The sequence below is a fragment of the Aotus nancymaae genome, unplaced genomic scaffold, assembly GCF_030222135.1.
Source record: "Aotus nancymaae isolate 86718 unplaced genomic scaffold, 86718_ANA_hifiasm-v0.15.2.pri h1tg000002l, whole genome shotgun sequence".
Classification (NCBI taxonomy): Eukaryota; Metazoa; Chordata; class Mammalia; order Primates; family Aotidae; genus Aotus; species Aotus nancymaae.
In genome coordinates, this window is record NW_026988413.1 from 42,137,131 (window position 1) to 42,154,210 (window position 17,080).

General features: G+C 35.0%; 1 protein-coding gene across 4 annotated transcripts in view; it reads right to left on the bottom strand.

Annotated features, from left to right (window-relative positions):
* FOXP2 (forkhead box P2) overlaps positions 1 to 17,080 on the bottom strand; it is a 583,344-nt gene that overhangs the window by 392,196 nt on the left and 174,068 nt on the right. Inside the window, exon 3 of one of the 4 annotated variants that reach the window (XM_064374228.1) lies at positions 1,342 to 1,393. The exons of the other annotated variants lie outside the window; for them this stretch is intronic. The gene's annotated coding sequence lies outside the window, so the exon portion shown is untranslated. The remainder of the gene's footprint in view (positions 1 to 1,341; positions 1,394 to 17,080) is intronic. 4 annotated transcript variants of the gene reach the window in all.

Sequence of the window (17,080 nt, forward strand, 5' to 3'; positions counted from 1 at the left end):
TTCCACAGAGCATAATTTGAAAGCACTGTTTAGTGAATTATAAGCATTAAGGTAACTCAAAGCCATAAATATTAAGGTAGTTTGAACTCCTGTTCATCATATTCTGTATATTCTTTCTCTATTGCTTCTGTCGTCCACGTTTCTCTTAACAATAAAATTGTGTACATTAGCAGGCCCCATCCTTGGTTTTCCTTGTGTTAATCTTTCTTCCATAATTATTTTCTGCCTAATATACTCCACCAAAAGGAGTGGATTTCTTTAGTATAAGTCTAAATTATTTCACAATTTTATATTGACTTATTTTCCTTTGCCCATATTCATAGGGAAATTTCAACTTTTCCTATATCAGTCTATAAATTCTAGATTTTTAAAAGAAAATCCACAAACCCATTTTTAAAAGCAGATGCTATAAAAGGTCTATTAATATCAAAGTAAAATTCAAAAATGAAGGGCAAAGAGAGAAAACCTACTCTATAAAATATTAACATGTACTACAAAGCTTGGTACAGCTGCAGGCACCCAGAGTTCAGAAATAAACCCATATATATGTGACAGCTAATATATACATGAGATCTTTATATATAATAACATCACAAAATAAAACAAAACACTAGTGTTGGCTTAACATATACAGGAAAAACTGATCTAAGAATTGGACAAAAAGTAAAGCAGGCACCTTATCACACCACATAGAAATCTGAATTACTGAGAGATTAAATAGTTAAATATAAACTTTACTTTTTCATAGTTACTAAGAAAAAAATTTAGGCAAATATTTTTGAGACATAGATGTAAAAAAACTTTCTGAAACATGGTCTAAAAATCATAAATCGTAAGACATAAAATTGATTTTGCTAAAAAAATGACAATTTTTCAGTTGAAGATATCATAGATAATTCCATAGGTAAACTGAGAGAATACCTAAAACCAATGAAAAATTAATATTGGTTAACATATATTCATATATTCAGAGGAAACCAATAGAAAAATGAGCAAAGAATCGTGAAAAGGAAGTATTCAGAAGGAGAAGCCCATGCTGTCTAAATTTCATAAAATCACTAGTAATCAAGAAGACACAAATTAAAAAACCAATGAGATACTACTTTATGTCATCAGAAAAGCATGAATTTGAATGCTGAATTCTATGCAATGTTGATAAGAATATAGAAAGATGGGAATTCCTGTTTACTGCTAACAAAAGCATAAATTATAAAGTTACTCTTTAAAGCAATTTGGAAGACCTAACATGCCTATGTTCTTTATGTTTTCAAAGAACCCTGTGGGCACCTCTATTGCAAAATATATTAGCTTAAATTTCATTTCACATTCTTGTTTACATACCTTTCTCTCCCATAAGCTTCTCCATTTTCATTACTCAAAACTCCTGTTGAAACTGATAAATGAAGAAATAGTAATAAGCATATTATTTAGATAATAGAAGTAAATACCAAAACCATATTGCCTCTGTGTAGCTGAAGTAGGTAGTGAGAAAATACAAGGCAAAGGCCTTCTATTTTTTGTTTTAATAATCCCTACATTCCGTTTGATTTTTTAACTCTATGCATGTATTTCTTGAAGAAGGTCAAATACCAAACAAACAAACAACTCATTTTATTTTTTGTTTTTTAAACTTGTATTTTAAGTTCAGGGGTACATGTACTGGTAAACTCATGCCACAGGGGTTTCTTACACAGACTATTTTGTCACCCAGGTATTAAGCCTAGAACCATTAGTTATTTTTTCTAATCCTCTCCCTCCTCCCACCCTCATCCCTTCTATAGCCCCAGTATCTGTTGTTTCCCTTTTATGTGTCTATGTGTTCTTATCATTTAACTCCCACTTATAAGCGAGACCATGCAGTATTTGCTTTTCTGTTCCTGCATTAGTTTGCTAAGGATAATGGTCTCCAGCTCTATGTTCCTGCAAAGAATATCATCTCATTTCTTTTCATGGCTGCATAGTATTCCATGGTTTACCACTGATGAGCATTTAGGTTGATTCCATGTTTTGCTATTGTGAATAGTGCTACAAAGAATGTATGTGTGGATGTGTCTTTACGACAGAACAATTTATATTCCTTTGGGTATATACCCAGTAACAGGATTGCTGTGTTGAATGGTAGTTCTGTTTTTAGGTCTTTGTAAAATAGCCACAGTTTTCTATAATGGTTGAACTAATTTACACTTCTACAAACAATGTATAAACATTCCTTTTTCTCCACAGCCTCCCCAACACCTGTTTTTGTTTTGACTTTTTAGTCATAATTATTCTGAATGGTGTGAGATGGTCTCTTATGGTTTTGATTCACATTTCTCTAATGATCAGTGATGCTGAGCTTTTCTTCATATGCTTGTTGGTCACATGCATGCCTTCTTTTGAAAAGTATCTGTTCATTTCCTTTGCCCACTTTTTAATGAGGTTGTTTGCTTTTTTCTTGAAAATTTGTTAAAGTTATTTATAGAAGCTGAATATTAGACCTTTGTCAGATGGATATTTTACAAACATTTTCTCCCATTCTACAGGTTGTCTGTTTGCTCTCTTGATAGTTTCTTTTGCTGTGCAGAACCTCTTTAGTTTGATTAGATCCCGTTTGTCAATTTTTACTTTTGTCACAATTGCTTTTGGTGTCTTTATCATAAAATCTTTGCCCATTCCTATGTCCAGAATGGCACTGCCTAAGTTTTTCCAGGGATTTTATAATTTTAGGTTTTACATTTAAGTCTTTAATCCATCTCGAGTTAACTTTTGTATGTGGTGTAAGGAAGGGGTCCAGTTTCAATCTTCTGCATATGGCTAGCCAGCTATTCCAGCACCATTTATTATATAGGGACTTCTTTCCCTACTGCTTGTTTTTGTGAGTTTTGTAGAAGATCAGATGGTTGGAGGTGTGCAGGCTTATTTCGGGTTCTCTATCCTGTTCCAATGGTCTATGTGTCTGTTCTCGTACCAGTACCATGCTATTTTGGTTACGGTAGCCCTGTAGCATAGTTTGAAGTTGGGTAGCATGATGCCTCCAGCTTCGTTCAATTGCTTAAAATTGCCTTTGCTATTCAGGCTCTTTTTTGGTTCCATATGAATTTTAAAATAGTTTTTTTCTAGTTCTGTAAAGAATGTCATTGGGAGTTTGACAGAAATAGTACTAAATCTATAAAATGCTTTGTGCAGTATGGCTATTTTAATGATATTGATTCTTCTTATCCATGAGCATGGAATGTTTTTCCATTTGTTTGTGTTATCTCTGATTTCTTTGAACAGTGTTTTGTAGTTCTCCTTGTAGAGATCTCTCACCTCCGTGGTTAGCTGCATTTCTAGGTACTTTATTCTGTAAAATGCTAATTTTAAGAATAAACAAAGAGCATATAGCCACTGCATCATGTAGATTTTCATTAAACAAAGCATACATTATTTTAATGGCAAGAAGGAAGGAAGGAAGGAAGAAAGGAAGGAAGGAAAGAAGGAGGGAAGGAGGGAAGGAGAGAAGGAGGGAAGGAGGGAAGGAGAGAAGGAGGGAAGGAGGGAGGGAGGGAGGGAGGGGGAGATACCACTGTGGAATGTAAATTAACACAGCCACTTTGAAAAACAGTATGGCATTTCCTTAAAAAACCAAAAATAGAATTACCATACAATCCAGGAATCTTACTTCTGGATATATATCCAAAGCAATTAAAATTGGTATTTAAGTGATGTCTGCACTCTTTTTTTCAACATTATTCACAATAATCAAAGTATGGAAGTAATCTAAGTATCCATCAATGAATGAATAAAGAAAATGTGATATATAAACATAATGGAGTACTATATAGCCTTAAAAAAGAACCTTCTGCCATTCAAGACAACATGCTTGGAACTACAGTACATTATATTAAGTAAATTAAGCCAGGCACAGAAAGACAAATACTGTGTGATCTCATTTGTATATGCAATCTAAAAAAATTAATCTCAAAGAAACAGAGAGTAGAGAGATAGTTATCAGAAGATGGTGGGAGAAGGAGGGATGGGGAAAGGGAAAATATTGATATTGATCAAAGGGTTCAGTTTCAGTTAGACTGAAAGAATATGTTTTCATGATCTACTGCATTGCATGGTGACTAGAGTTAATGTATTGTGTATTTATTTCAAAATTCCTTAAAGAATAGATTTTTCTCCAGCCTGGGTATCAAGAGCGAAACTCCGTCTCAAAAAAAAAAAAAAAAAAAAAAAAAAAAAAAAAAAAAAAAAAAAAGAATAGATTTTTAATGTTCTCATCACAAAAAAATAATAAGTTGGTGAGGTGATAAATATGTTCATTAGCTTGTCTGAATCTTTCAGTAACGTATATATATAGATCAAAATATCACATCATGCCCCATAAGTATACACAATTACTGCAATTAAAAATACATTTAGGGCAGGTATGGTGGCACAATCCCAGCACAGCACTTTGGGAGGCCGGGGAGGGTGGATTACCTGAGGTCAGGAGTTCAAGAGCAACCTGGCCTAAATGATGAAACCCCTCTCTCTGCTAAAAATACAAAAATTAGTTGGGCATCGTGGCAGGCACCTGTAATCCTAGCTACTCAGGAGGCTGAGACAGAAGAATCATTTGAGACTGGGAGGTGGAGGCTGCAGTGAACTGCAATCACACCACTGCACTCCAGCCTGGGTGACAAAGTGAGATTCTCTCTTAAAAAATAAAATAAGATAAAAGTACACTTAAAAGCCAAAAAATTGTATCTCAAATTATTGGGAACAGTGATCATAATAATCAGAGCCAAAAATTCATTTAATGATATATCAAAACCTTTTTATTTTAGAAACCTAAAGCCATAAAAAGAAAATAAGATAATTTGAAGGAGACAGAACCTGAGCTATAGAGGCTAACTAGGGTTCTCTTATATACACACGTTCATACACATTGTTTGTTGCCAACTATATGTCATTCACTGTCCTGGTTCTGGGATAAAACCACAACTCTACGCTTATGGAATATGCAATATTATTAGGAATATGTAAGGGATTTTTTTTTTTTTTTTTACAATGTGCTGAGAGACAGGGTATCTACAGGAGGAGCACTTAGTTGAAGGTTAGGCAGTGAAAGAAATCTGCCTGAGTGAAAGGATCTGTGTGCCATTCACGTTTAGAAGCATTCCCTTTTCTAATTTCTTCTAGCCTTTTAAATTGGATTACAAGTTTGTGTGAGGTTTGCTGTGGTAAGCAGGAGAACATCACTCAGACATTCCCAGACAGTTTGACCTATCTTCTGTAAGGAACTATTTTAGATAAAGTCAATAATAGTAGGTGATTTATTAGTTTTTTATTTGTTTTGTTTTGTTTTGCTCTTCTTTTGAGATAGGGTCTCGCTCAGTCACCAAGATTAGAGTGCAGTGGTGCGACTATAACTCACTGCAGTCTCCAACTCCTGGGCTCAAGCTATACTCCCACCTCAGCCTCCGCAAATATCTGGGACTCCAGGTGTTGGCCACCACACCTGAGTAATTTTTTCACTTTTTGTAGAGTCAGAGTCTCCCTATGTTGCTCAAGCTTGTTTCAAACTCCTGGGCTCAAGTAATCCTCTTACATTACCTTCCCAAAGTGCTGGGATTGCAGTTATGAGTCAACTATGCCTAGCCTAGGTGATTAAGTTTTGTTTAATTTTTATTTTTTTCTAGTAATTTGTTGATAGAAAAGAGATTTAATCCACATTTTCCCATCTATCATCGATGGGCATTTGGGTTGGTTCCAAGTCTTTGCTATTGAAAACAGTGCTGCAATGAACATTCGTGTGCATGTGTCCTTATAATAGAATGATTTATAATCCTCTGGATATATACCCAGTAATGGCATTGCTGGGTCAAATGGAATTTCTACTTCTAGGTCCTTGAGGAATCGCCACACTGCCTTCCACAATGGTTGAACTAATTTACACTCCCACCAACAGTGTAAAAGTGTTCCTATTTCTCCACATCCTCTCATGGCACATATACACTATAGAATACTATGCAGCCATAAAAAACAATGAGTTCGTGTCCTTTGTAGGGACTTGGATGAACCTGGAAACCATCATTCTCAGCAAACTGACAGAAGAACAGAAAATGAAACACTGCATGTTCTCACTCATAGGCCAGTGTTGAGCAACGAGAACACATGGACACAGGGAGGGGAGCACTACACACTGCGGTCTGTCGTGAGGAACTAGGGGAGGGACAATAGCGGGTGGGGAGTTGGGGAGCTGGGGAGGATAACATGGGGAGAAATGCCAGATATAGGTGATGGGGAGGAAGGCAGTAAACCACATTGCCACGTATGTACCTATGCAACAATCTTGCATGTTCTTCACATGTACCCCCAAACCTAAAACCTAATAAAATTTATACATATATATATATATGAAAAGAGATTTAATCTTCTACTTAGCTACTTGGAACTCTTAATATTTTCTACTCTATTTTCTTCTAACTAATAAAAATGAAGATGTATCCTAAAAGAAATACTATCATTTAATTGTTTTCTAAATGAAAAGGAAAACATTATATGATATAAAGCATAAGGATTCTACTGCTGAAAATCATAATATAAAATCCTTAGCCTAGTGAATTTCATAATTTGGAAAAATATATTATACCTTTTGAGTAAATAAATGAAATACATGTGTTATATAGGTCCTGATGTATAACTGATGTTCAATGGAAAAATTATACTAACATTTTAAATATTGTTTTAATATTGTATAGCACACGGCTTCCTGAATAATGGTGAGAACTAAGGATTATTTTATTTTCTCAAAACAGGGTAGTTAACTATAACCAAACAAGAGAAAGTAGGTAATTGGCAACTGGCTGTGAAGGCTGATATTATAACCAACATTTCCGTGAACAGAAAATAAGCAACCAAAGTCTAGCAAGGCAACAAACTCACAAGTTTAATTCACAAATTAATAAGAAATTTAACTGTTTAGTAATGGTGATGTATGCTAATGGAATTTTTAAAAAGTAATCATAGGCTTCTGAGTAATATGGTAAGATTTCTCAGGAGGCAGAAAATCCCTACATTATTCCTACCAAAATTTACAAAGGGCTCAGAAACTACTGTGTAGCAGGCATTTTCTTTTTTGCATTAGCATGAGAACAACATTGTATTACTATCATTTGTACAGATATTGCAAACAGAAAAAAAAGAAATAGCTAAAATTTTTAAAAGTCACTTCTACAAAGTCTAAATACTGTAGAACTGCCAAAAGAGACACAGAGTGCCAACCTTAATTAGCATCCCACTTTGATTAAAGTAGTTTGAACTCCGCACATACATGGATGTTTGTCTGTTTAGTTTATTTATTAATCCTATGGACCTAGAATACTCCCTGGCACATAGTAGGCACACAATAAGTATTTATTGGATAAATATATTAATCTTTAGACTAATAAATATAGAAATAGACAGGCACGGGAATTTAAAAATGAAATTTTAGGTAGAATAGATAATAAGATATAAACCAGGATAGAGATATTATCCTTAAGTAATCTTAGTTCAAAATTTAATTCAGTGATTTTTCAAAGGAGGAAATAAAGGAATGCTCTGTCTTACTGCCTTCATTTAATGTGGAGCAAATTCAATTTTATTTTGAAATTTCAAAAAAAACATTTATTGAGGTCATACTTTTTGGAGTTTAAGTATGCAATATTGTTTTGAAAGTTCGAAAACTAGTGATTTAACCTATACCTTAATAAAACATAATTTGTATTTTTGATAGTTAATACTAGAACTCCACTCTAGTGAAAACTGCATATGATGCAAAGGTATGAAGCAGATCTAAACAGATATACATAAATACTAATTATAGCTAATATATAACAGATTTATTCCATGAGTTTTGTTTTCAAATTATCCTTCTAACATCTTTGTAGAGTATTGAGGTAAAAGGAGATTCTTGAAAATTGCTAAGGATAGGTACGTTAAGCACCACTGAAAACTTAAATTTGCTTTCTTTGAACCACATTAAGTGAAACATGTAAGCATTATCTGTATAGAGTGGGGCCTAGGTAAGCTTTATTCTTCCCTAATTGACCAACCCCTCAGTTAACCCTACCTGGATCTAAGAAAGTGGAGCCAATGATCCTTCAAGGCTCCACCACACATCCTCATCAATCCACTAAGATACATTCACAGAATAACTGATAAAACTGTACCTTGTAAACCAATTGCAGCCACAATGAAAATTAAGCCTGCTGAAATTATGGGTCCAGTTTCAAACATATTTATTCAAGGATAGGACAATTTTGTTATCAGACATTTTTTATATTTATAAATTTCTTTCTAGCTTTAAGTTGGAAATATTTAAATATATATATTTTATTGGCAGATAATGGTCTGTCAGATAATGTAAAAATTAAAATCAATAAGCAGGCTAATAACAGTAATTGTAAAATGGAATTTAGCAAGCAATCATCAAAGCAAAGTATAATGCTGGTACAATTAGGTGTAGGTTTCTGCCTTCTTGGATTTCACTCAGAGCACATGTAAGAGCTACCTGATGGAAGTGTTTAAAATGCAATATCGGGCCGGGCGCGGTGGCTCACGCCTGTAATCCCAGCACTTTGGGAGGCCAAGGCGGGTGGATCACGAGGTCAAGAGATCGAGACCATCCTGGTCAACATGGTGAAACCCCGTCTCTACTAAAAATACAAAAAAATAGCTGGGCATGGGGGTGCGTGCCTGTAATCCCAGCTACTCAGGAGGCTGAGGCAGGAGAATTGCCTGAACCCAGGAGGCGGAGGTTGCGGTGAGCCAAGATCGTGCCATTGCACTCCAGCCTGGGTAACAAGAGTGAAACTCCGTCTCAAAAAAAAAAAGAAAAAAGAAAAGAAAAGAAAAGAAAATGCAATATCATATTTACACAATAAGGTAAAAATACTTTAAAATCAAATTTCAGGCCAGGAGTGGTAGCTCATGCCTGTAATCCCAGCACTTTGGGAGGCAGAGGTGGATGGATCACCTGAGGTCAGGAGTTCGAGACCAGCCTGGTCAACATGGTGAAACCCCATCTCTACTAAAAATACAAAAATTAATCAGCCATGGTAGCAGGCACCTATAATCCCAGCTATTTGGGAGGCTGAGGCATGTGAATTGCTTGAACACGGGAGGGAGAGGTTGCAATGATCTGAGATTGCAGCACTGCACTCTAACCTGTGCAACAGAATGAGACTCTATCTCAAAAAAAAAAAAAAAATCAAATTGCATAAAAAGCCTTTTTCCCCTTTAGTCATTGTAATTACTAAACATCCGTTATGTACCAAGTTTATAATCTGCTGGAGATACAGAGATAAAAGACACTCTTCCTATTGACTATGCTTAAGGACAGGTTAAGCATGCAGTCAGTATGCTTTTAAGTGAAATATATTCCCCAAGGACAAGGATACATCATAAGTTAAAATGTGATACCATGTAAGCAAAAGTAAGCAACTATAATAGCAATTTGTCATGGGAAAATAATATATATTTTTAAAGGTAGATAGAGAAAGTGACACATTTGTCTGAATCACAACCTAATACCTTTCTGAATTTCTCATGAGGTAATCAAAAGAATATCATATTCTAATAGCCGAAGACTTTTAAGTATATTTAAATTTTTATCTACTTTTTATAAAATGTTACTGGCAATAAAATAATTTTGATGACATTTAAACTTAGAAAGAGGCTTTTGAAGTCAATGTATCTCACTTTTCATTGAACAGAGTATAGCTTTTATAAAAAATTTTTATGTTAACTAGAACTGTTTGTTAAAATAATTATGCTAATAATCTGAATTAGAGCTATTAAAGTCACATAAACCATAAACACGTAATATATGCTACTATGATGAGCAAAGAATAATGCATGTCTAAAATAACATAAATACTATTCGGTATTTCCAACATGCTGTGGGAGAGAAAAAAATCACGGTGCTCTTGACACTGTCACTAAAAGAGTAAAATATGAAAAATTGGAAAGAGGAAAAATAATTCAGGCAATAAAATTAAAATATGAATTCTGATTCAAAGGTAAAAAATTTTTATAATCATAAGTAATAGGTTAAAAACAATCTCCCAGGTTAGAACAGACTGGAGTTGCCTGTAATTCATTCTAGCTGGGCATGTGCTCAGTCAGGGCTCAAAAAATACACCAGTAAGTCAATAAAAGAGAATTTCTTCAAAAACCACCTAAATTTTTTTTTACTGTTTTTTTTTGCCTGAGAGTCTGCTAAGACTAAATTAGACAAAAACAGCAAACAAAGTTCAGCAATGCTACTACTAGAATTGCTAAAATAGGTTTAAATAGACTCAGATTATACAGAATGGTCTCATTTTCTTTCTAGTTCTTCATTGCAGTAAGATGCCTAAGCCTAAAAAAAAGTGCATCATACTTAAAAGTGCTTCATGTATTTATTTTATTCTCTTATTTGCCCCTTCCTGTATCTGATCTTTCCTCCTTTTTTTCTTATATAAGAAAACAGGTAAGTTCATCATCCCTTCTATGCTAAGCAACAATGCTTTTTTTCCCACTTATTTAACAAGTTTAAGACATAAGCATTTATGTTTATGATTATCAAAACAATTCACTGGATTATATTTTTTCATTTAACTCTCTTATTTTCATGACAAGAAGGTCTCATTTTCAGCAAAATAACAGTGTGATCAAGTCTGTAAATATGGCTTACAGAAGCAAGTGTACATTAACATGGATGAAAATGACTATGCAGCCACTTTCCTACTGCTAGAGATGTTCCGTCCATCTCTTTTCAAACCAGAAGAAATGTGATACAGGCAATCTAGATAAATAAAACGCCAACCTCTGAGAAAAATTAAAGTGTGTAAAAAAAATTAGGATATTGGAAGTTGCTGGATTTCCTAATCATCTGAGGAATAAATACCCATAACTATATAAGGACTCTGACAATTCTGAATGACTTAAGATTTTCATGTTCTCTCTATCACTTGTTGAACAATTCCAACCCCAGATCCTTTCTTTGGGAAGTCTGTAGTCCTACTCTAATACCAGCTCTCTCAGCCTCTATCACAATATAATATATTTACCAGTAAGAAGCATCCTCTACACTTTCATGAATTGTGATAAAAACCTTTCAAGGGTAACATCAGTGTATTATCACCCAGGATATGGTATTTGTTTCAAAAATTCTGAATTAATATTAAAGCAATTTAAATTTATGAAACTCTGATTTCCTGCCTATTCACAGCTTTTAAGCAGTTTCCATTTTCTTGAATTAAAAGTTCTACCAACACCCAGCTACCTCCACCTTCTAACCTAATCTACCTATCGACCCAGGTTTTTTTTTCCATAACATATAAGCTCGTGAATGCAATCTGAATTGGGCAGTGTGCTGAGTAGTGCTTAAAAAAAAAAAAATCACTGCCATTGGCATGCACTGGGTCAGGCACTGGATTTTCTTCTGAGGTCAATTTAACTTCAGCAAAGTAAACAAAGACAGAACGTAGGTTCAAAGGAACTGAGGTTGGATGAGAAAATATCCTCATTTTACAATACTTGGTTTAGAAAATATGCTCACTTTACAGTCCTGAGTCTTCCGTTCCAATTTTACTTACTTCACATATCTATATTCATCTGTTTAGAGAAGTTACTGTATACATTTATCAAAGTAAAACAACACAGCTGTATGACCTATAAAATGAAATGTTTTAACAGATTATTTGAATTTTCTTACATAGTCTCATCTCTAACTCAATAGAAGGATCTATTATAATACAGATAGTTCAAATTTCAGGCTGCCATTTTAAAACATTTCCCTCTTTTTTGTTCTTTTATTAAGAGAAGTGGGCATCCTTTATTAAACAGCTATTGCTTATGTTGCTTATTTATTTAATTGTTGTTGAAAATAATTCTTACATCATCATTTGATTCCAGTAGCTTACTTACTTTATTCTATATTCTGGATGAGTTATCTTATAAAATTTACAAAAAGACACTAAATGCATTAAAATCATTATAAAATAGTCCTATTGTACCTTTTCTTTTCTTTCTTTCTTTCTTTTTTTTTTTTTTTTGGCTAGGGTCTCACTCTGTCACTCAGGCTGGAGGCTGAAGTACAGTGGCATAATCTTGGCTCACTGCTACCTATACCTCCCCCTGCCATTCAAGTGATTCTCCTGCCTTGGCCTCCCCAATAGCTGGGATTACAGGCATATAGCACCATGCCCAGTTAATTTATTTTAATTTTTTTATTTTTAATAGATACAGGGTTTCACCATGTTGGCCAGGGTGGTGTCAAACTCCTGACCTCAAGTGATTCACCCACCTCAGCCTCTGTTTATTTATTTATTTTAATCAAATAATGGTAGATACTTCAGCAACATATAGTATAAAATAAATTATCAAGGTCAATAAGTGATACGATTTAAAAAAAATCACAAGAGCAGGATTAGTGTTGGAACTGAAAAAGATTGAAATTATGACTATATTGTTGAAAATTTTACAAAACATATATTTTTACTCAGATGAGAATCTGTAGGAAACTGGCTTGCAAGTAAAGTCAGGTGTTTGGTTTTTTTAATGGTCATTAGCCACTAAACTGTACGTATGGTCCAATATTTATTAAGAATCCAGTATGTGTAAGCACTATGCTAGGAGCTGTCCAGATACCAAAACAAAGACTGACAAGATGCTCTGTAGGTACTCAAAATAGTTAAAGGCATACCCCTGAAACTACGGTGGGCAATTCACAACCCCATTCTCATAGTTTTCTGAATTATGTTAAAGCACTCCTCCCAATGTATCAAGTACAAACACGTTAGAAAACTCTTTTTGGAGTGCCATTTTTAAAACCCACAAAAACATTATCAAAAACAAAAATAATAAAATTTGCAAACAAATTCATCTAGCTACTGAAAACATTTCTCAATGATTCAACCTTGCTAAACTCATTACCCACTATTGGTCCTTCTTACAAAAATCTTTCTGATGATGTTAATTATTTTTCAGTGGGTTCCAACTTCTAAACACCTACATATCTGGTTTAGGAGCTTCTATGATAGAGGAGAAAACTAGTTGATCTCTTTAGGCAATCTTAATGTGGCTGTATCTACCATTTCAGACATTGACTTACCACCTTCACTACGTATTTTTACTTCCAAAACTTCCATAGTATTATTGGATTAATAAAGTTTTATTGAGGTGTAGAGATACAGTGCACTTTTAAAAACATAAGCAGACTTCTGGTTTCCAATTCCACATGTAAGGAGCTTGGGAATCACCACTCCATCCTAACAAGAACTAAAAAGCTAAACAAGCTGAAAAATCAATTCTTCCGAGATCCATAAGAGAGGTCAGGATGCAGTGCAAACCACTGGCCCCAAGACTGCAGAGATAGACAATAAACAAAGGAGCCCTGTGATCACCATTATGGGAACCAGTACCAGGGCAGGAAAAACTGAGCTGTAATTGATGCCTTGATGGAATTTCAGTGAGGACAATCCTAAAATATTAACTCCAAGGGGACCTATGCATACTCCCCTGCCACCTTGTCCATTATGAACAGATTTTCACAGTAGGTATCAAAGAAACGTCACCTCAAGTTTCCAGCAGGAGGAAGGGAAAACGAACCATTTAAAAATATGCTAGTGGCAGGGTGCGGTAGCTCATACCTGTAATTCTAGCACTTTGGGGAGTTTTCAACCATTATTTCTTCAGACACATTTCCTGTTCCTTTCCTTCTGGTACATCCAGTATGCATATGCTGGTGTGTTTAACGGTGTCCCACATTGCTCTGAGGCTCTGTTTATTTTTATTTTTGTTTCTCCAATTCATAATTTCTATTGATCTATCTTCAGGTTTGCTTATACTTTGTTTTGCCACCAAAAAAAAGAAAAAAAAGAAAGAAAAGTACTTTCTCTTTTAGGAGGAATAACAGATATTTAAAATAAAGGTCTGTTAAAAAAAAAAAAAAATCATAGCACTTTGGGAGGCCTAGATGGGTGGATCACCTGAGGCCAGGAGTTTGAGACCAGCCTGGCCAACATGGCAAAACCCCGTCTCTACTAAAAATACAAAATACAAAAATTAGCTGGGCATGATGGCGGGTGCCTATAATCCCAGCTACTCAGGAAGCTGAGGCAGGAGAACTGCTTGAACCCAGGGGCAGAGGTTGCAGTGAGCCAAGATTGCACCACTTCACCCCAGTCTGGGTGAAAGAGCGAGATTCTGTCTCAAAAAATAAACAAATAAATAAAAATAAAAATATGCCACAGCACTCTGTTCTTCTCCACAAGTCTTGCCCTCAGGAGAGACTAGTTAACCAGAGCCTACCCTACTGGGATATTATCACATTATCAAAAACTAACTGACCTGAAGGAAAGGAAATATTCAACTTTAGTTAGCTCTTCCCTTCTACCTAAGAGAAGAAATGTCCAGCTCCGGTCCACTCTAGCCATTCTTTCCCACCTAAGGCAGGGGTTGGGGAGAAAAAACCTGAAAAACACTTGTGGCCGGGCACAGTGGCCCACGCCTGTAATCCTAGCACTTTGGGAGGCCGAGGATGGTGGATCACCTGATTTCAGGGGTTTGAGACCAGCCTGGCCAACATGATGAAACCCCGTGTCTACTAAAAATACAAAAAAATTAGCCAGGTGTGGAGGCACATGCCTGTAATTCCAGCTACTCATGAGGCTGAGGCAGGAGAACCACTTGAACGTATAAGGCAGAGGTTGCAGTGAGCTGAGATTGCGTCACTCCACTCCAGCCTGGGTGACAAAGTGAGACTCCACCTCAAAAAAACAAAACAAACAAACAAAAAAAACCTGTAAAGTTCACAATAAAAAACCATAAGCTCACTAAAAGACTGAGACCTAATCCTAGAACTATAGAATGCTTTCTGTCTTCCCAAACCTCACCATCACATTACTAAAGTCCCATTTACAGCAGTTTCTTTTTCAAGTATACCATGTCCAGCTATCAAGAAAACATTTAAGGTGTATCAAAAGGCAAAATCATAATTTGAAGAGACATCAGAACCAGACATGGCAGGTATGTTGGAATTATCAGACCAGGAATGTAAAACAACTATTATGAAAACTATGGTTAATGTGCTAAAAGCTCTAATGGATAAAGACAAGAGTATGCAATAACAAATGGGCAACAGAAGCAAAGAGGTGGAACTCCTAGGAAAGAACAACAACAAAAAACAAACAAAAACAAAATGAGAGATTTGAAAAACTGCTGTAATAGAAAAGAAGGCTTGCTAGTAGACAGGACACAACTTATTGGTAATCTGGACGCAGCTGAGGACAGAATCTCTGCACTTAAGGATATCTTAGTGGATATCTCTAAAACTGAAAAGCAAAGACAATATTGAAAAAAACAAAACAGAATATTTAAGAACTGTAGGAAAACTACATAATGTCTAATAGACCCATAATGAGAATACAAAATTGGAATAAAGAGGGAAAGAAACAGAATATTTTAAATAATAATGACATAATTCCCCCCAAAATATTGTCAAACACTAATCCACAGATCCAGAAAACTCAGAGAACACCAATAAAAATGCAAAAGAAAACTACACTTAAGTTACTAATTTTCAAACTACAGATAATCAAAGAAAAAGAAAAAAAATTATGAAAGAATAAAGAGGAACAGAACAACTTACCTATAGAGAAACAAAGATAAGAATTACATCTAATTTCTCCCTCAGAAGCCAAGCAAGCAAGAAGAGAGTAGAATGAAATATTTAAAGTGTTGAGAAGGGCCCAGCACAGCGGCTTACGCCTGAAATCCCATCAATTTTGAGGCTGAAGTGGGCAGATCACTTGAGCCCAGGAGTTCCAGACCAGCCTGTGCAACATGGTGAAACCTCATCTCTACAAAATACAACAACAACAACAACAACAACAAAAACTAGTTGGGCATGGTGGTGCATGCCTGCAGTCCCAGCTACTCAGGAGGCTGAAATGGAAGGATCACTTGAGCCCAGGAGGTCGAGGCTGCCTTGAGCAAGATCGTGCCACTGCACTCCAGCCCAGATAACACAGTGAGACACTGTCTCAAAAAAAAAATTTGTTTTGAGATGAAAAGAAGACCAATCCAGAAGTCTGTACCCTGTGAAACTATCTTTCAAAAGTGAAGGAGAAATAAAGTCTTTACAAGACAAACAAAAATGGTAAGGAATTTATTTCCAGTAGACCTGCCTTGTAAGAAATGTTAAATTCTTTAGCTAGAAGGACAATAATACAAGTCAGAAACTCAGATTTACATAAAGAAAGGAAGAGAATAATACAAGGAATAAGAGAAAGTAAATTAAAACTTTTATTTTTCTTATGCTTATTTGATCTAACAGATAACAGTTTGTTCAAAATGATCTCAATGTACATATATTTCATGTATATCTTATGTGTATATATGCTTACGCATGCTTATATATAAAAGCAAATTGAAGACAGTAGTAATACGAAGAATGGGAGAGGTGAATTACAGTTGTTTTCATAAGGTACTCACACTACCCATGAAGTCGTATAGTGTTACATGAAAGTGGACTTGGATTAGTTGTAAATCTATATTGTTAACTATGGGGCAGTAAAAAAAGAAAAAAGAAGAACTGATATTCTGAGAAAGAAGAAAAAATAAAATTATATAAAATCTTCAAAACCACAAAACCTAGGAAAAATGTGGAAGAAAAATAGGGCCAAAGAACAAGCGCAACAAATAGAAAACTGTTACAAATATGGTAGCTATTACTCCAACAGAACATCAATGGTCTAAATGCACCAACTAAGACAGAGATTGTTAAACTGGACCAAAAACTATGATCAAATTATTTGCTATCTACAAGAAATGCACTTTAAATATAAAGACACATATACAGATTAAAAGTAAATGAATAAAGAAATATAGCATGCTAACACTCATCAAAAGAAAATGGGAGTATCTATATTAATTTCAGACACAGCAGACTTCAAAGCAAAGAAAGTTGTCAGAGATAAAAATGGTATTACATGATGATGAAAAGGTCAGTTCTCTAAGAAGACATAGCAATCCTTAACATGTATGTACCTAACAACAAAGCATGAAACTATGTGCGAGTAGAAACTGATATCAGCAAGGA